Below are 20956 nucleotides of genomic sequence, written 5' to 3'. Positions count from 1 at the left end.
GTGGCTTCATAAGAGAAAGTTCTTCTGTTGATACAAATAATACTTTGGTGGCAAGTACTAGTTCATCTAACCTCCACGTAATTACTGAAGTTCCAGTGACTTTACTGGAAATTACTTTTTTCAAGTATGTTTCTGAATTATCTACTTCTACTAAGCTTGTTGCAATTTGTATTAAATGGCACCCTAAAACTGTGGAAATAAAAGGTTATAGGCCCTAGTAATAAATTGTATTTCAAATTTTATAAGTCATTTGAAAAGAAAACATAGTGACATTTCTGTTAATGACTACAGGGCGTATATATGAGTGATAAGAGAAGTAAAACTAGAGACACGCCAAAACAGTTCATCATTAAAATCACACAGAAATAAAAGCCTATTTTGTCAAGAGAAATTTAATGAAGATGTAGCAAAGTTTGTTGTAATTCCATGATACCATTGCGAGCAATTGAAGATCCTGCTTTTGTTACTATCTTTGAAAATTTCAACACTGACAAGTTTGCAGTGAAACTCACGAGCCGTTGGACACTTAGTCGTAAAACAAATGACATCTACGTTAACCAAATGTTTACCACAAAAGAGGAATTGGAAAAAGTTAAATATATTTGCACAACCACCGATATTTGGTCCGATGCAAGAGGAGTTTTTTGGGGCTTTCTACTCACTGGATAAAAAATTATTTACAGAGAAAGTCATTCCCTTCATCCTGTGTTCGATTTCAAGGAAACCATTGCTATGGACGCATCACAGCATTAGTTACTGAAGTCCATGAGTTTGGTCTTACAATAACAAAATTGTAGCTACTATTACAGATGGGACCAATTTCATAAAAGCATTCTGTAAATTTGGGATAAAGACAGAATGTATAAAGTTGACAGATGATGACGAAGAATGTTCTGCTACTGAATATTACGAAACTTCTGAAAAAGTGATATTCATCCAATGTTTGATGTGGCTTCCACAGATATTAGTAATGCAAATATTCGTCTACCTTCTCATTTGAGATGCAGTGCGCATAAACTGAATTTGTGTGCTACTACTGATATCGATAAGGCATTGAAAAATCCGAATAATGCAAAGTTGTCAGAAATGCATAATACTGTTATAAATAAGTGCAATGTTTTATGGAAAATGGGAAATTATCCCAAATCGGCCGAGAAGATATATGTGGTCTTAGGACATACTCTTTGCCATTCAGGAGCTACAAGATGGAATAGCATATTTGATTCTTTGAAACAAATATCAGGAGTCAAAGAACGTAGTCTTATCTTATAAAAAAAATCTGGGTTTAAAAATGCGCTGAGGGAATCTGATTTTCAGTACATTGAGGAACTTTTATTTTGTACACGACTTGTGGCAGAGGCATTAGATATTTTACAAGGCCAAAATAACACTTTCTGCCACACCTGTGGAGTAACGGTTAACGAGTCTGGCTGCAAAACCAGGTGACCCGGGTTCGATTCCCAGTCAGGCAAGTTACCTGGTTGAGGTTTTCTCCGGAATTTTCCCTCAACCCAATATGAGCAAATGCTGGGTAACTTTCGGTGCTGGACTCCAGACTCACTTCACTGGCATTATCATCTTCATCTCATTCAGATGCTAAATAACCTAAGACGTTGATAAAAGAGTCGTAAAATAACCTACTAACACTTACTATGGAGTTCTTCTACCATGCCTTCTAGCAGTTCGGCGATGATTACAAAAAATGTATCAAAGACATTCATCTATTGCACTGCACTTGCTGTGGCTCTACTAAATAGTGTTGAAGAAAGATTTAAAGATTATTTGAACTATCCACTAATGCAACAGAAAATGCTGATGTTGCAGCTTTGTGTTATCCTAGATTTAAAAGCAGATGGTTGTCGTGTATCACCACTTCATATTAAATTAAATGCAAAGGTTAGTTTCTATAAGTTCTAGTAAAAGAATTATGAGTACACACAAACAAACAAAACTGGCGAGAACCAAAAACCCAGAAACAAAGAAAAATTATTTTTTTGTTTTTGATTCTGATTCTGAACTTGAAGTACCGAGACAGTGTCTACAGTGGGTAGATATCCGGAAATAAGGAATGTTTTTATGAAATAGAACACTCCAATGCCTTCTTCTGGACCAGTGGAAAGAATGTTTTCGTATGCTACCATGATCAATCTTCCTAAATCACATAAACTTTCTGACCAAAAATTTGAACTAGTTACACTGAAGGAAAATCTAACAAACAAGTTGCAAGAAGATAAATCTAATTAAACATGTGAATGAGTTCTGTAACATGTGAAATAAAAGTTCTTGTTTTCTAGTTTTGAAATTTAATCTTGTATCTATTTAGTCTTTTATTAATTGCAAAAATTAATTGCAATTACAATTATTTATGTATTATCCCATTTTTTTTCAGCTGTTGTGAAGAATCTAATGCTGAGATGTGAAAAATGAGGCAAATGCTATATCACAGTTATAGAATCTTATATGCACCCTAAATAAAATTGTTCATCACAAATCATTAGCAGTATCAATGTTTCATTCATTGCTGGTTGTGAGAAATAAACTACTGTAACTCATCACTGCAGCAGGAAGTGAAATGACCTGCTATTCTCCCTACAACAAAATGATATGCTTGGTAGTGATCACAAATCTAATCAATTAAACCAAAAGGATATGAAGTTAATTATGATGTAGTTTAAAAACACAATTAAAATAGGAAGCATGACTCAATTAGGCCAACTAATGACTCTTCCATCATACTGCATTCCTACCAAGGAAAATTAGAGAATCATACATATAAATATCTACATGACACCACCATTAAATATATGAAAAATACACACACCGCTTGATTAATAACTATAAAAATATTCGATGTTAAATGTTACGTTTATTTAACGACGCTCGCAACTGCAGAGGTTATATCAGCATCGCCGGATGTGAAAAATATTTGATTTTTAATAACAATATTGCTATCTTACGTAAGGTAAGTTTTGTAGTTTTCAGTAACATACATGTAGGCCTACATAGTATATAACCGTTACTTAGTAAATTATAGAAATGAAGACCTAATTTAAGATATTCTCTATGTCTACTTATATAATCCCAATAGGTTTCACTTTCATATCATCAATATAGCATTAATGTGTATAATTAGTACTATGCTATAAAAATGAATTGCAGTGTCATCACAGTATGTAGTGTCTCTGGTAGGAGCCAAGAATCCCATTGCTGCCATTGCAACGAGTACAAATCCCTTCCTCATGTTCTTGGTTTCTGCAGAAAAGGGGAATTGTTGCGGAACAATCGTCATCACTGGGTTAGAAGCCGAATTGTTGAATGTCTCAAGAAGTCTGGAAATTTTGATGTTTATGAAGAAGTACATTGTATTTCATCCACTGGCTCCACCAAACGTGCCAACATCATAGCACTTGAATAATTTCGAGGGAAAAATTGTTCCGGAGCCGGGTATCGAACCCGGGACCTTTGGTTTAACGTACCAACGCTCTACCACTGAGCTACTCGGGAACTCTAACCGACACCGATCCAATTTTTCCCTCTATATCCACAGACCTCAAAGTGGGCTGACAACCGTCAAGCAACCAACTTCGAGTGCACACTAACTCCGTGTGACTTAAATTGTGGTTTTCTGTTAACGAACAGTGACGTGTATTATGCAAATCAAGATTTCAGGTATAACTCCCTGTAAAGTGAGTTATACCTGAAATCTTGATTTGCATAATACACGTCACTGTTCGTTAACAGAAAACCACAATTTAAGTCACATGGAGTTAGTGTGCACTCGAAGTTGGTTGCTTGACGGTTGTCAGCCCACTTTGAGGTCTGTGGATATAGAGGGAAAAATTTGATCGGTGTCGGTTAGAGTTCCCGAGTAGCTCAGTGGTAGAGCGTTGGTACGTTAAACCAAAGGTCCCGGGTTCGATACCCGGCTCCGGAACAATTTTTCCCTCGAAATTATTCAAATCAACTTTACAGGGAGTTATACCTGAAATCTTGATTTGCATCATAGCACTTGATAACAATCAAAAGATTGGCTTCATAATCGATCCCACTATCAGATTTGAGGGTACTGAATTACTACCACAAGAAGTAGATCTGGACAAGAAAAGATATTATAAACCCTGTTTTACTTATCTGGAAGAGAAATACAGTACCACATACCCATTTGTCACTGGGAAGTAATTGGCTTGCTCTTTGGTGCAAGGGGCACCTATCTCAAGATTTTGTATCAGTTTCTTTCATCGTTTCCATATTGATCTTTTGGAACTTCAAGATATAGCCAATAATGTTTTAAGACATGTATATATGAAAAATAAATTATTCCTGTCGAGGATTGCTGCCCCCCCCAAAGAATAAATAAAAATAAAATTAAATTAAAATTGAAAATAGAATATTGTTGATCTGCAATTAATTTAGGTGCTGTTACCACTTGGTACCCCTTTTTCAAGGGCAGCTATCCTTTTTATATTCTTCTCTCTCATCATGGCACTAACTATAATAATGTTTCATTTTTAATTGTAATAATGTCTTCAAACATTCTTAAATTTTGTAGTTCGTAATATCCAATACACAGCTGTACTCAGAAAATTACACACGAATTAAACGTGTAAATTCTTTTAGTAAATCTTACAGTTTTTAATAATCAATATATAAGAAAAAATTACACAAATGAAGATCGACATATTGACATTATGATGTCGGAGAATCTAAATATGTCAGGGGTCCTGCAGATCATGGCCTTTGTGTAATATTGTTTATTGTAGTGTGTGTTTTGTTTTATTCTGAAATGCAATTAGTTCTCAAAACTGACGAAAGATGGATTTTGGAAAGTAGGAAAATTATGTAGGAAAACTAATGCTTCACTGAACGTTACTATTTATCTGAAAATCCTTGGATGCCAAGCTTCAAAATAAAGGGGCAGTCATTAAAATCCGTTCAGCTGTTTTCCCGTTCGAATTATATATATATGTATATATATATATATATATATATATATATATATATATATATATATATATATATATTTATAAACTCTTACGCAAACTTACAGTAATGTTTCGAGGATCTGTGTGACATTTGGTGCCTTTTTAGTATTGGTAGCCTGGTGGAAAGAGAGGGGTTATCCAACTGAAATTTGACAAAGTTTTGTATGATTGGGAGAGGTAGAATGAGTACAATAAAAAGGCTATGTCTTCGCAAATATACTGCTATTTATTATACAATTATTATTGATATTGAAGTGTTAAAGAAAAGCAAATTAAATAATAATTTAGCAAAAAATGATAATAGTCCGCAGTTATGGCTCTGCAGATAGTGTCTGTGGCGCAATTTCTGGTGTGTAAAAGAGATTTCTCTTTATTCCACGGACTGGATATCTGTTCCTTGTTCCTCTTTTATGTGACAACTTCATGGTAATCCTGGATTGTGCTGACTGCAAGTTCAGAAGGGCCTGCAATTGGGGAGAGTTATTATTATTATTGTTACAGTACTTAACAGTTTCCATCTGACTTCTGTGAAGTAAAGTATTTATAGTGAATTAGGTATAGAGAAAGAATATGTTGCTGACTGTATTAAACTCAGTATTTAATTGCTTATCTCCTTGCTTATGAAAATAAAGTTTACTGTCAAAGAATACACAAAGATCTTTGAGAACGCTATCTGTTCTGTTGATTTGGTTTAAATTGTAGTCTAGTTGAAGAGAGTAGATTTGTTAGTGTAGGTTATAATATTATTTTTGGAAATATATTCTATTTACTTATTCTGTTCTCATCAAACCAACTTACGATATTGAGTCTATTTCAAGTCATAGAAATTGACAGTCAGCAATATTTTTTATTGTGTGAACATTTTTTTAGATTGTTGGTAAATAATAAACATTCAGAATCAACAGTTTGACAGATTTTGTCTATAAACATTGTAAGTAGCCGAGGTCCTAAAGTTGAGTCTTGTTGCACTGAACAGTATAAACTGAAGTAGGGAAAGGTTTTAAACATTCGCACACACAACTACCACAAAGACAGTTTTCATTCATGATAAGGTATTTTATAATATTAATTATGTTTTGTTTATAGTAATGTATTGTAACTTTAATACAAAACAATAATGTAATTTTATTCTCACAACAATAATCACTTTCTACAATTTAATTCAAACACTCCCGTCAACAATGGGATTTCCACTCCACACAGCAACACAGTATTCGTTATTGCACTCCACAGACGACAATGACAATTCACTTGGATTATTGCGAACAACAATGTCCTCCTAATCTCAACTAATGTTCACAAAGCACTATTTACAACACAAAACTGTCAGTTCTCAGTTCACAGTTCGTTTGCCTTGGCTAGTTCTTCTAGCTCAGTCACTCAAGTTCACAGTATCTCGAACCCAAGACCTTCAGAGACAGTCCACTGAACTTCGAACTCAGGTCCCCCAACTGCGGTCCACTGCACTCGAACTCAGGACTTCCGGCGACAGTCCACTGGCCAGGATGCTCCCACAGCTGCGGACACACTCAAGTCGAACTCCGGTCTCGAAGCTGGCTTCACTGCTACACAAGACTGATTGGCTTGCTGTCCAAAAACTAGCAACGACTGCTGTCAGCTCACTTGCGTCTCCTATTTATCACTAGACCATAGTTTCGAGAAAGTACGATGCTCGAAATTTCTACAGATGCCGAGAAGATGGTGCCTATCGACTTCTCTAGATTTCTCCCCTCAGTCGCAACTGCTTTACTACCCCCTCTCTGCCGAGGCCCAGCATGTCGCGGTCCCTCCTCTCCTCTCTACGCCGCGCGCCCTGCCCTCTTGCGGGACGCGTGATCGAGTCTCGACGTGGCTGTCACATTGCTCAGTCCTTAGGGCTGGCCGTCCTGGACAGTCCCTTGGTAGGCCGCTAGTCGGTCTAACGTTTGGGTCCTCCAGCTGCTCCCTCCTTAATGTGGTGTCATCCCATCCTGGGCTTGGCTGGACGGCGATTACTCATACTGCATGGGTACCATCTTGCTCTCCCACTTGGCCCTCCAAGGAGAGCTCGCTGGCCATGGGTTGGTCTTCGGCGTCCATTAGGAACATTTCATCCTGACCGAGACGGAGTATACGGCACCGGACTTCCACCATCGCATCGAGTAACCGCATGGCGTCGAGTCCCAGGACGACGTCTTCGGTGATGTTGGCGACGAACACCCACATCTCCAGTTTCCTCTTCCCCAAGGTCAGATTCAGGAAGACCTCTCTCTGGATGGGCAAGCTCTCGCCTGAAGCAGTACGTAGCTCGTATCGACGCAGCGGTGTCCTCCCAGGTAGGCCACGCACGACGTCTGGTCTGGCGATAGTGAGCATCGCCCCGGTGTCCACCAGTACTCTGCATGGACGGCCTTTTATCCATCCTTCAGCAATCAGGCCATCGTCACATCTTCTGTTGACCGGTTTCAGGACGAGCCGAGGGGACTGTGATGACAGCGCCGACGTGCTCCTCCTAGCATCGGCCCCCTCTCTCTCCTGACTGTAGCCAGGTCGGTTGCAATTCCTCCGCAAGTGCCCAGGTTCGCCGCAGGACCAGCAGGTTGGCACTTGTCGTCCCCGTTGCTCAGATGACTGCTGGCTCCTCTCGGTGTCAGCCACCTCTCTCTCCTGCCTGTGGCCAGATCGGTCGCAGTCCTTCCTCAAATGTCTGCCACAGGACCAGCAGGTGGGCGCTCCTCGTCTCTGCTGCTCGGGTGGCTTCAGTTGGCGTCCCCCAGCATCGGCCACCGTGACGCTCCTGATCCAGTGCGGTGTTGAGACTCCCGCCGCCGACTTGGCCGCCACCATCCTGAGGGCCACTGCCAGAGCTTCGTTGATGGTGCGATGCTCGGCCAAGAGTAGCTGTTGGCTGATCTCGGGGTCTCGGAACTCCGCTGCCGAAGGTGTAGGCCGCCTCTCCAGCGACGAAGTTAGGTGGTAGGCCCCTGAGGGCCTTATGGGCCAGTTGTTCCACCGCCATCGCAAATTCTTGCAGGGACTCGCCTGACTGTTGGGTCCTAAATGCTACCGCAAGTCGATGGTCACCATAACGTCCCTCCAAGGCCGTCATTATCTCGGTGGCTATCCCATCTTCTGGAACACTGTGAAGAATCTCCGACGCCTGTCCATGAAGCGCGGCCAGCAACTGAGTAGTTTTCTCTGCCAGCGTTCACCCACTGTGCTCTGCGATAACCTCGAACTGGCGACGGAATATCGCCCAAGACCTCGTACCGTCGAACTTCGGCGTTTTAACGTTCGAATGTCTGGCTGAATGTGATGGTTCCGCAGGGCTACTATATGGAGTCCTCAAATCTGTTGCCGCTTCTTGCATGGCCCATTGAACCTCCTCGGCAACTATCTGTTTATGTTCTCTAGCCTGGCGATCCACTAACGCGAGTATGTGCTTGTTTTCTTCAGCACACTCATTTCCTCTTGACGACGTTCGAGAGCGCTAATTTTGCCGTCGAAATGGTCTACGTCCTGTCTTAGTTCGGCCACTGTCTCGTTTATAGTTGCAAAATTCTCGTTTAGTTTGTCAAAATCGGCTTTAAGTTCGTCTCTCATGATGGTAACTATTCCATCTACTTGGGCCGAAATGCTACCGATTTGCATAGCGACGTCACTTTTAATCTCCGTTTTCACTTCACTTATGTCACTTTTCATCTCCGTTTTCACTTCACTTTTGTCACTTTTCATCTCACTGATGTGCTTGTTCATGTCGTCTTTCATGTCTGCCTTTACTTCACTTATATCGTTCTTCACCTCACTAATGTGCTTGTTCATGTCTGCTTTCATTTCCGAGATGGCTTGCAGGATTTGCTGTAGGTTCTCCATTATGTCTATAATATCTCGCTTCCGACACCAATTGTAACTTTAATACAAAACAATAATGTAATTTTATTCTCACAACAATAATCATTTTCTACAATTTAATTTAAACACTCCCGTCAACAATGGGATTTCCACTCCACACAGCAACACAGTATTCGTTATTGCACTCCACAGACGACAATGACAATTCACTTGGATTATTGCGAACAACAATGTACTCCTAATCTCAACTAATGTTCACAAAGCACTATTTACAACACAAAACTATCAGTTCTCAGTTCACAGTTCGTTTGCCTTGGCTAGTTCTTCTAGCTCAGTCACTCAAGTTCACAGTATCTCGAACCCAAGACCTTCAGAGACAGTCCACTGAACTTCGAACTCAGGTCCCCCAACTGCGGTCCACTACACTCGAACTCAGGACTTCCGGCGACAGTCCACTGACTGGCCAGGGTGCTCCCACAGCTGTGGACACACTCAAGTCGAACTCTGGTCTCGAAGCTGGCTTCACTGCTACACAAGACTGACTGGCTTGCTGTAGTACGATGCTCGAAATTTCTACAGATGCCGAGAAGATGGAGCCTCTCGACTTCTCTGGATTTCTCCCCTCAGTCGCAACTGCTTTACTTCCCCCTCTCTGCCGCGGCCCAGCATGTCGCGGTTTCTCCTCTCCTCTCTATGCCGCATGCCACCCCCCAGTGCTCCGTGGAGCTCGTCTAGTCTCCCACGCACCCTGCCCTCTTGTGGGATGCGTGATCGAGTCTCGAAGTGGCTGTCACAGTATTAATTTTGTATCATACTGGTTGAGTGGAAGAGAGGCCGAATGGCCTTAACTCTGTCAGTTAAAATAAACCATTATTACTATTATTAAAATTCAGTTGTATCAGTCCTTTTTTATTAAAAAAACTCAAATTCATTCCAGTGTTGAAATAAGGCAAGAAAGGCAGTTAAACTGAACTTGAGAATACAGTTTTGCGTTTGAACTTAGAGTAAGTTGAAAGATTTAAAAAGTAATTAGTGTGTCAAAATAATTTGCAATAAATATAAAAAAGGTAATTACAATTTTTTTTTTATCTGTAAAAGTTGGTAAGCATTCGTTGATAATACAGTAAAACTGTCTAAAGTAGCCACTAGCCATTATTCGAAAAAATGGCCATTACTATAGATGACCACTGGAATAAAGTTACAGTAAAACCTGTCAGAAAGACCACCCCTATTTGAGTGACTACTCCTTCTAAAGAACGATTTTTTAAAGAACTGAATTAAACATCCATAAAACCAATGTAAATCACACCCCTTTTAAGAGACCATGTCTCTCCCCGACCACTGACCAGTGATTGAATAGCCATTTTCTTAATTTAACCCCTTTTAAAATACCATACTGTATTTTTAAAATTCACAATTTAGTATTTTATTACATTACTGTAGCCTAAATAAATTCCAAAAAATTCGTTACAGTACTAGAAGTTAAAATGATATTTGGCAAAGTTGTTAAGTGGTACTGTATTCATGTTGAATGCCCATCTCTGTCCTTAATCCCTTAAGGAATGTTGGGTATTGCTAGAAAAAAGGTACAATGACCATTTGCTAACGGCTTCCACGGTATGACAAATTGTTATTTGCACTGCTGTTTAACAATTTCTTGGAAGGTAAGATTTCTCATGCCGTATGATGGTTTTACTTTTCGTTTTGTACAGAAAAATCAAATCGTTACTTGTTAATTACAGTACAATATATTTTTTTTCCTTCCTCCCACCTATTAGGAAAATTCGGTGATCAACCCACTGGTAACGAGGTTAAAGTCAAGAGAGAATTTGAATTCGAAAAAATGTCACTAGGAGAAGCCTTATGTAATATTCAGCTAATTCAACAATCGGCACCACTGAAGATTGTATGAATGGAGAACATATAAGTTAATTTTTTTAACATGTTAAAGGATAGTTTTGAAAATTAGGTTGTAAAAAAAAAAAAAAAAAAGCAGAGTTCAATTTATGATTTTGTGAAGCAAAGTATGTAATGAATCAAAGAAGAAAATTGTAAAAATAACGTAAAATAAAAAATAAGGTTCTTATCTCAAGCTTTTATTGTTAGCAATATTCCCCATGTTTTTTATTTGATTAACATAGAAACGTATTAACCAATTATTTGTGTAAAAACTCCCCCTATTGAGAGACCACCTCTCTGAAAGACCAATTTTTCATGAAACCAGCAGTGGTCATTTAATACAGGTTTCACTGTATGGCATTTTTTTAACGAGATCAGATCTTATTTTATTACGTGACCAATGCCTTCTTTAATTGATGTACTATAATAATAATAATAATAATAATAATAATAATAATGATGATGATGATGTTAAGTCATACACACGTAATTATTTATTTGCCCTAGTTTGAGTTGTTAATTCATTTGTGAAAAAAAATCTCTCATAGTTGTTTAAATACTATTTACACATCTCTTTTAGGGGTACTAGCAGAAAAATCTAGGCCTACATTGAGTTCTCGTGCTTTCTGTCGTCCTTATTCCTGTAGCATCAGTATACTGTCATTACATATGCACATTTAAACCATTTATGAACGAAATCGTCCACTTCTCCGCACTTAGACTCCTTCTTTGTCTTCACTTGCATGATGTGTATTTTATTGAATGAATAATTTCGACGAGTTTCATAGCAGAAATTCCTTTATCAGTTCCAAGAATCATTTTCCTCTTTTGGTACAAACTTAAAAGCACCCTTTTCTTATCACCTGTGACTATATGTATACACTGTATCATACATTATAGATAATTTACTGCACACAGCTAAACTCACAAATTAAATTGGAGAAAATGTTTTTCTGTAACTTTGGTATTGTTCATGTAAAACTGGTCCAAATTTCAGCCACTAAAGGTGCATCTATATGGTTTAACTTTTCTTTTAACTTTATGCATTGAAGCAATGCGTGCAAGATTGAATGAAACACATTCAATTGTGCATGCTCTTTGCCACTAAAAATGAGAGTGCATGGAGCAATTGAAAGCTACACTTCAACAGTAGCATGTAGCTTGCAGCAGATTGATGTAGGTGGCCATGAATAAACTAAAAATTCTTTCGTTTGATGGTTGTGAACCTTTCAAGCTAAGAATGGCAGCAAGTGCATTGTTGAAGATAATCGCAAATATGAGTGTGTACAGTGCTGAAATACAATTTTGAGAATAAAGTAGGCCTAAGTATTGAATTGATATTTAACATTTATTAATTCATTTATTTATTAATTTGGGATAATGGAGACACCATCCTGCAAATTGTGTAACTCTAATACAGAGATGGACCGATATCACCTTTTAGTATGTCCTGGCATACAATCACTCACAGAAGTGGACGTTGAACACGGCACACCATGCAGACACAAAATCTGCATCCATCTTAATTGAATGTGCATTTTAAATTGGATTACAGTGAAACCTCTCATTTACGGACATCAAAGGGACGTAACAATCTGTCCGCATCTGGGAGGTGTCCTTTATTGGGAGGGAGTATATCCCATCATGCTTTAAATGAAATGTATTACTGTAGTTTAATAAAGACAGTATACTACAGTAAATTCTTTGCAACTTTGAACTACAGTAGATAAGACTGAAAAAGGCAAATACAGTTACGCAGCACTGTAATTTACAGTTTTCAACTTAACCTTTACATTCAGGTGCCATGTATCTCGAAACAGAACAACTGATTGAAGTGAAGAGAATAATCCTATCATGTGTCGAATACAATTTCACTATCGCGGAAACCTGGACCCATCAGACAGGTTAAATTTTATGTCTTTGTTTATCCACCCACTTCCAGCTAACAAGGGATAGCCAGCTGGGCTAGTGGTAGCTTACGAGACCATTATTGTCTTCTTTCATGTTAAGGAATTCCTGTACAGTTCTCAAAACTAAATTTTCTATTTTTGTAACACATTAGGTCTTGAAATTAAAGTTCTGTCCGCAGTCAGGTGGTAAAGCAAGCTTTAGGACTGTGAAACAGCTGTCCGTGTCTGTGTCTGAGAGTGTCTGTAAATGAGAGTTAAATTTATCGTTATTTCTAGATTATTTCAGTTGGGACATAAAATCTGTCCATATATGAGGATTGTTCGTATCTTGGAAGTGTTCATAAGTAGAGGTTTCACTGTATATCAATATTCTCCTCAGATTGCATATGTATATGCATGGAAAACTGAACCATGTAGATGCAGCTTAAGAGTAGAGTATTCAATACATCTTGCACTCTATCATGCTGCCCCATTCATTGTCGCCGGTAATAAAATTTACAACTTTATTTACTTGTAGCCTAAGGAGTGGATGAGGAAAGTGTACTTATTCCACCCCAGAATAGAGAAAGTACGATATTTTGTACGAATTCGGGGTGGGGTCGGTTTGAAGATGCATGTCTCAGGGATGAACATAGGGCTGTCAAAAGAAAAAGTGGCTGCACTTGTGAACAGCGAATAGAGGTGTACACCTGTCAAAAGGAAAAGTGGCTGCACTTGTGAATGGTAATGTTACAATCATAGAATCGTACTTGATTCAGTTTCAGAACTATTGTGTTTAAGCAGGAGTCATTCGATATCTGCATCTCGTAGAGCAGAGGCAGAGTACTGGCTTAGTGATTCGAAGGTTCTGAGTTCGAGCCTTGTTCAAGTTATTTTATTTTCTTATCATTTGATAGCGATATAAATAATATTCAAGTCATTATTTATAATCTGTTATTGTTCTTTAGGGACAAAAATAATATTGAAGTTATCATTTATAATCTGTTATCATTGTTTAGCAATATAAATAATATTCAAGTTATCATTTATATTCTGCTATCATTAATATATGGCTGGGGGGATCATCGTGCTAACCACACGATACCTCCATTCTGGTTGGATGATCGTTCACCTCTGCTTCGGCATGTGGGCGTGAAGCCAGCAGCCGGCTGGTCGGTCTAGGCCCTTCACGGGCTGTAGCACCACGGATTATTATTATTATTATTATTATTATTATTATCATCATTATTATTATCATTAATATGAATAATATTGAAGTTATCAATGATATTCTGTTATCGTTCTTTAGTGATATTAATAACATTAATGTTATCATTTATATTCTGTTATCGTTCTTTAGTGATATAAATAATATTCAGTTTACCATATATATTCTGTTATTGTTCTTTAGTGATATAAGTAATAGAAATTTAATGTTAGATTTGAAACAATACAGTTGCATAATACTAGTGTTAGTTTTTTCTTCTTACACTATCCTGTAACACAATAAAATGAAAAGAAGTGATGAGGATTTGAACCTGAGACATTGACATCTAAATTATCTAAATTCCGATGTTCTTCCAACTGAGTAAAGAAGCATATGCTGAAAAATTGGTCCCATCCCCTTCCAAGACGTTGTGATGATTTGTGGAAGCTCATCCAGGATGTCTGTGATGCCGTGCCAGAACAGTTGTTATTTCAAAAGACTAGTTGATTCAATACATACTCGACTGCAAGATGTGATCGAGATGAGAGAAAGATGGAGTAAATATTGAATTGTGGCTTTTTGTTTTGTTTTTTGAACTTTTTTAATTGTTTGAATTTTATTTGGCAGACACCAGTAAGTTTATTTTGTTTGTGCCACGAAAGAAATTTTTGTTGAGAATAAAATCTTTCTTTCTTTTCGTTTGCAGCGTTAATGTCATAATAAATAATGATAAAGTCATGGCATAATACATTTATGAACCTGATGTTAATTACTAAAACAGTCATAAAAGAGACAAGAGTAATATTTTCTCCCTCTGAAAAAGACACAAGAAGCACTATGTTGTGTTTGAACTCACACCTCATGCATACCAGCCCGTTATACTACCACTACTCTACAATAGTGACATGGGGAACACTTCAATTATAACTGTAGATATCAGGCCAGGTGGTCCAACAACATGTAACATCGCCTGTCTACGAATTGTAGCGAAGATACAGCTCATGCATTTTGTCAAGACACTCGCGATGTGCAGTACAGGAACAACGTTTCTGTGGAGGAGGTAGGAGTAGAAAGGAAGATCGGGCGTGTGTCTACCGAGTTCAGGGCAAAGGCTAACCCATTCCCCTATAATTTGTAACTAGACTCATCCGATCTCGTGCACAGCTCTGTAGGAAGTGTGAGAGAGTGTCTTGACAAAATACATGAGCTTTACCCAAAGGGAATTTAGCTTCTAGAGAGTGGTCACTTTTTCTTTTGACAGCTGTACATATAAGTGTTAGGAGCACTTCATGCTGACAGTTTAATAGGTACAGGTCAATGTATGAAATGTGCCTAGCTGTTGACTGTGGTGCAAGGTGACTGCTTAAATGAGTTATTTACATGGTTGTATTGGAAAATATATCAGTTCCAGAGAAAAAGTACTGTTTTTTGAGGTGACCATTGAGTCGAGGTGGTCATTTTGTCAGGTGTCACTGTCCATGAAATTAACGAGTCATGGGTATTTCGATTCATATAGTTTTGCTAATGAATTGAAGTTCATGTCTGCATATCACTTCGAGTATACAATAGTTGACAGTACTGAGAATAATGGTACCAAAAGTTTTGTGTCTTTGAATTCACAATCACATCAAGTCGTAGTATAAAGATTCGTAAAGAAGAAGTGTTGATTCAACTGTCACAGCTTATGGCAGACCTCTGACTTAGGAGGAATTAAGTTGACAGCATTTGCTTTGTGCATATTTATGTATCCACAGGAACAGACACAGAGTGATTCAGTAAAAGTGTGCTAAAATATAAACAAGAACTAGGGAATGCTCTGCAAAACATTTTGAGATAAGGAACTTGGGGTGTGTGAAGTCAGATTAAGAGATATGAGGTAGAGCTATTAACAGTATTTTTGCGTATAAATATGAATGTATAAATATTTTTTTTCCTCTTTTTCTATGAAACACAGACTGTCCTTTGCACTGTGTGATAAGCAAATGTTAGTGATATACATATATATTCATATATGAGGTCTCGCTGTCCTCATTGAATACAATGAGTATAAGTAGCCATACTGTACATATCTATTAAATTGAGAAAAATTCGTTCGTTCTGGCATCGGGAATCGAACCCGGGACCTCTCAGCTCTGCGCTCTATCCAACTGAGCTATGCTGGGACACGATTCATGGTGCCGGCCGAACTCTTCTCGTTCATATGATCAATAAGCCTACTACCTGCATTTTTAAGACATACAAGTCACGTATGCAGGAGTGCATATTTAAATGACTTTCTGGCCATTTCGTCAACAGTTTATGAATACTGTTAACGTTTATGTGAGGTCTCGCCGTCCCCATTGAATACAATGACTATAAGTAGCCATACTGTAGATATCTATCAATTTAATAGAAATGTTAGTGAATTGTGAGCTGGCCGGAAAAAGAAATTGTCTTCCATTGTTTTAATATAGGCATTGCAGAAAGAAAAGTTTATTGAATTTGTTGTTGTCAACAGGAATACCTATTACAAAAAGTTCTAATCCCACACTTTTGAAACTTTCTCCCCATGTCAAAAACACATTATTTAAGAAAATGAATGGAATAAAAATGCAGTAGTACTTTTTTTCAATTACACAAGCACAATGTGACAAATGTCCATATGTTTATTTTGTCATATAAAATGTGGCACATCTTTCTACATTTCCACTACTTGAATAAATTATTTTAAAATAGTAGTCTATCAATTTTGAAGAACTGCTGAATTTGCGATTGCCAACAGTTAGGGACACCTATTACAAAAAGTCGTAATATCACACTTTTCAAACTTTCTCCCCATGTCAAAAACATATGTAAAGTATATAGTATACATTAGTATAGAAAATGTCAACCCTTTATCTCAAGTAGTTTCCGAGTAAATGGTTGCTGAATTTAAAAGAATATAAAATTATTTTTGTTTCTGTGGCCAGTTCACTACTCACTAACATTTGTTTATCACACTGTGCAAAGGACATTAGTGTGTGTATGATAGAAACAGAAAAGAAAAATAATTTATATATTGATATTTATACGCAAAAATATGCTACCAACTCTACCCAGTACCCTTAAAAATGTGAATCGCTATGACCAGTGGCGGCTCGTGGGTATTGAATTCAGGGGGCCTGCATACAAAAATAAACCATGCAACTTAACTTATTTAAAGATTAGTTCCATGCGCCTTGTCTTGTAGGTTGCAAACTTTTGAATCATCTTCTTATTAAAATCCGATATATCGTTTAACATAGTCTTTACAATGGAAAACATAGCTAATGCAGTCAGTCTCTCATCTCTCATCGTATTTCTAAGATAGGATTTCACTCTTTTCAAACACGAAAAGAAACGTTCTGGTTCAGAAATTGTCATTGGTATGGTGATAGCTATGCGTAGTAGTTTCACAACTTCTGAAAATGAGGCCTGCAAGTTCTCAGATAGAAGAAACTGCAAGAGCTTGACTGCATCACTAATATTTCTGAATTCTTGTCTCTGATACAACACAGTGAGTTACGTTTTTAGTTTGTCTTTATCGAACATTAGAAAAAGCTTCACACATACATTTAGGTCATTTTCAGGAAATGAGCTTTTGTAGCATTCAAATTTTTCTTGACACAGAAGAGAAGATAATATCAGATGATCTATGAACTGGAATCGGGTGTTAGCTTGTGTGATAGTGAGGTCAAACACTTCCTTGACTGCCGCAACCATTGTCTGAATCCCTTCGACCTTACAGCGCTTTTTCGGGTTTTCATTTTCACAGATCTCGCTGCTCAACTGTGCACTGTTCCGTATTGTCTGTATGGCACTAACAAAGCTTGATATGCGGAATCGGCCTCGGTAGCATAGTCGGTTGCGGGTTCAATCCCGGCCCAGCTCGATGTGTTTAAATGAGATAGGCTCATGTCAGTAGATTTACTGGCATTTAAAAGAATCCTGCGAGACAAAATTCCGGCACACCAGCGACACTGATATAACCCCTGCAGTTGCGAGTGTCGTTAAATAAACCATAATTTAATTTTTTTATATGCAGATTTGGACCTTAGAAATATCTAACTGGTGATGTTGTAGGTGGTTGTATAATATATCTACATGATACACCAATAAATGAAAAAAACTGAGTCAGAAATTGAATTCAGGATCTCCAAGAGTACCCACCAGGATGGTTGCCTCATTTATTGTGATGTTGTTAGATGTTTCAGATTCTATTATGGTTTGAAAACATTCTAGTAATAGCTCCTTCTTCTCATGAACAACATTTACTGTTCTTATTTTAAAACTCCATCTTGTTGCCCCAGCTGATGGAATTGTCTTTGAAACACATTAATCTAATACAGACTGAGTGGAGATCGAGAGAAGAAAGCAGGAATACTGGATAAATCAGCAAAACATATGCGAGCCTTTGTATTTTGTTTAGCGGTTCTTTCCATTATGAGATTCAACAGATGGGCACTTAATTTCACATTTCTCCTGAATTGTTAAGGTACTGAACTGAATAGACTGTAAATATTGTACAGAATTAATCATTGTTGCACTTGTTATACTCATAACATTAAAGAAAATGTATTTAAAACTGTGCGCTACTGACAAACTGCTGCAAATTTTGCAGCTTCTGGAAACTCTGGATTCATGGTCAGGGGCAGCAGGGGGAGGGGTAAAACTAACGCACAAAGCATCCAAGACGAGACTGGCAGCTCCAGGGGAGAAAGTATCTTCACCCATAGTCCTTGTCTCTGGCTTCGCTCTGGCAGCACCGGTGGAGGAAGTGACTTCACTAACGATTGCGTGCATGTCAATGAGAGCGAAATTAAAAAAAATTCGAGCCACTAAATAGAGACTGTATAATAAATGTATTTCACAACATAAAACGAGACAAGAGTCACAAATGTCTGGGGGTGCTGCAGCTCCACAGCCCCTCTTTGAAAGCCGCTCCTGGCTATGACTGTTTTCCATATTGTTTACATTTATAATTTACATTATGTATATAATAGGAATAGGATGCTGGAATGTGACATCGCTTAATAAAAAAGAACGAGGCAATGTAGTTTAATCAGTTAGGAGTAAATATTACAAGCAACAGAAACATAAGCAAGGAGGTAAATTGACAGCCAATGAAAGCATCCATTATGTAAGGCTACTCGAGAGATATAATTTGGAGAAATAAAGATTTAAGTATCAAGAATAAAGCTGGAATGTACAAAACCTGTATAAGACCGACCTATAATGACTTATATGGTAGAAAGAAGGGTTGAGACAGACCTACATAAGAATGACTGAAGACAGATTACCTAAAATCACCATGGGACACATCACGACCATTTGGATGGTCACAAAAGCGGTGGCATGAGAGCTGGTTACCAGACACGCAGTGAAGAAAAATTGAAAAATACAGGACGTCCTAATATATGAAGAAGAAGAAGACTATTTACATTTATTTATAGTTTTTGAAATGCATTTACGATAATTTTTTTAAATTATTTTGATACTACAAATATGAGATTACAGTGTACGATTTTGTATACTTGAAAGGTGTTCGAAATGACGGCCACCGGGATTTACTATTTTGATTTATTATATACATGTAAGTTATGCATCATGTTTTGTTTGTTGACCTGTTGTCCACATTGTGGTTCCGTGTATTGTATTAACAGAGTGTGTAGAGTACCTGTACCTTGTGTTTGCTGATGTAATTTGATGGTACTGAGCACTTTACAGTGACATGTGAACTTGGATGAGTTATTTGCAAATGCTGCATTATATTGATACAGTGAATATGTACAATTCGTCTGTGATATTAATATTATGATGGGAAGTCAGGTTAAGGAGATAGAACTTGATAGAACTTAATTAGGTGAAGGTTGAATCTGTGTGTGCCACTAGAAAATAGAACTTGATAGAACTTAATTAGGTGAAGGTTGAATCTGTGTGTGCCACTAGAAAATATTGCTAGATACTGGGGAAATTGGTAGCGTTTGTAGTATAGAGTAGTGGAGATTAGATCTGATTAGGAGAGCTAGCCTGCCCAAATGAGGTATGTGGCAAAGAAAGAACATTGAAATTATGGTCATCTGTCTAAGTTTCCCCAGCAACCAAGTATTTATTTAGTAATATAATAGTTTGACATATTGTATATTGAGTAGGAGGGTTGATGATGCAATTATGGTGTTTTCTGTCGAGCATTATTTCCGATCATACAGAGTGGGTGTCAGATTGCTTGTATTCATCAACATGTTGTACAGTGTAAAGGGCCGTTATGAACAATGTGAGAGACATAAGAGTACGTTGCGGGACCTTTTTGTCATGTTTTTTCCACTATGAAAGTGAGAAATGTTACAATATTAAAGACATATTAATTATTTTTCGAGCTCTGCTTAAGTGCTGAAAGTCTTAAAATTTGAAGAAAAAGAAAGGTTAAAAAGGACAAAATTGCCGTGCACTGAACAGTAATCGTCTCCCAGTTTGCTTTAATATATTGTACATAGAGTTCTGGCACGTTTTTCTCCCTAGAAAAAAAGCATTATAAGTAACAGTACATATAAAATGGTGGTGGCCGTCATTTCAAACACCTGTCGAGGTACTAAAATGGTACGTTACCAGCAGCTTTGTGAGATGGAAATAGGTTTGAAACATAAATGAAGATGTTGTGAAGCGATAATGAGAGGTTTCAATTGTATGTGGATATTGTGAGTTGGAATAGTAATGAAAATATCAGATGCGAAGTGCATATGATGACAAACATCGATACAATTGTATATTAGTAAATGCATATAAAACCTGGTTCAGTTGGTGCTTGTTTTCTTGCATGTTTCTTTGCTGGCTAGCAAGCTGGGTGCCGTGGTGGGTATGATGCTGGCTTCCATGTTGGCTACGGTGATGGTTGTTCTCACGGAGCTGGCTCTTTTCACAGTTCAAATTGAAAAATCATCCGCTGTTTCTTCTGTTGCCAACACTCATGGTCAAAAAGAAACTAAACCGTAAGTGGAAACAACTAAAGTCCTACATTAACAATAGTAAATGTCGTAATAAGGTCCTTAAGCCATAAGTGAAAAACAGCCAAAGTCCGATATTTAACTACTGTTTCTTAGAAACTACAGAATATAGAAAAAACAGGTTTAGTTGGAAAACAATGAACATGGCGA

The 20956-nt window shown here is 37.7% G+C and overlaps 1 protein-coding gene and 1 long non-coding RNA gene across 12 annotated transcripts in view; one reads left to right on the top strand and one right to left on the bottom strand.

The window, feature by feature from the left end:
- The window catches only part of LOC138707927 (uncharacterized), a 272613-nt gene that overhangs the window by 33854 nt on the left and 217803 nt on the right, over positions 1-20956 (bottom strand). The window lies entirely within an intron of this gene.
- The window catches only part of LOC138707928 (uncharacterized), a 57854-nt gene that overhangs the window by 30861 nt on the left and 6037 nt on the right, over positions 1-20956 (top strand). For 2 of the 11 annotated variants that reach the window (XR_011334456.1, XR_011334455.1), the window contains exon 5: positions 20639-20791. The exons of 8 other annotated variants lie outside the window; for them this stretch is intronic. This is a non-coding gene — a long non-coding RNA (uncharacterized lncRNA). The remainder of the gene's footprint in view (positions 1-20638; positions 20792-20956) is intronic. One more of the 11 variants, XR_011334458.1, reaches the window with a different exon arrangement.

The sequence above is a fragment of the Periplaneta americana genome, chromosome 10 (genome assembly GCF_040183065.1).
Source record: "Periplaneta americana isolate PAMFEO1 chromosome 10, P.americana_PAMFEO1_priV1, whole genome shotgun sequence".
Taxonomy (NCBI): domain Eukaryota; kingdom Metazoa; phylum Arthropoda; class Insecta; order Blattodea; family Blattidae; genus Periplaneta; species Periplaneta americana.
The sequence above is the reverse complement of the archived record's forward strand: the minus strand, read 5'-3'. Positions and strand labels throughout refer to the sequence as shown.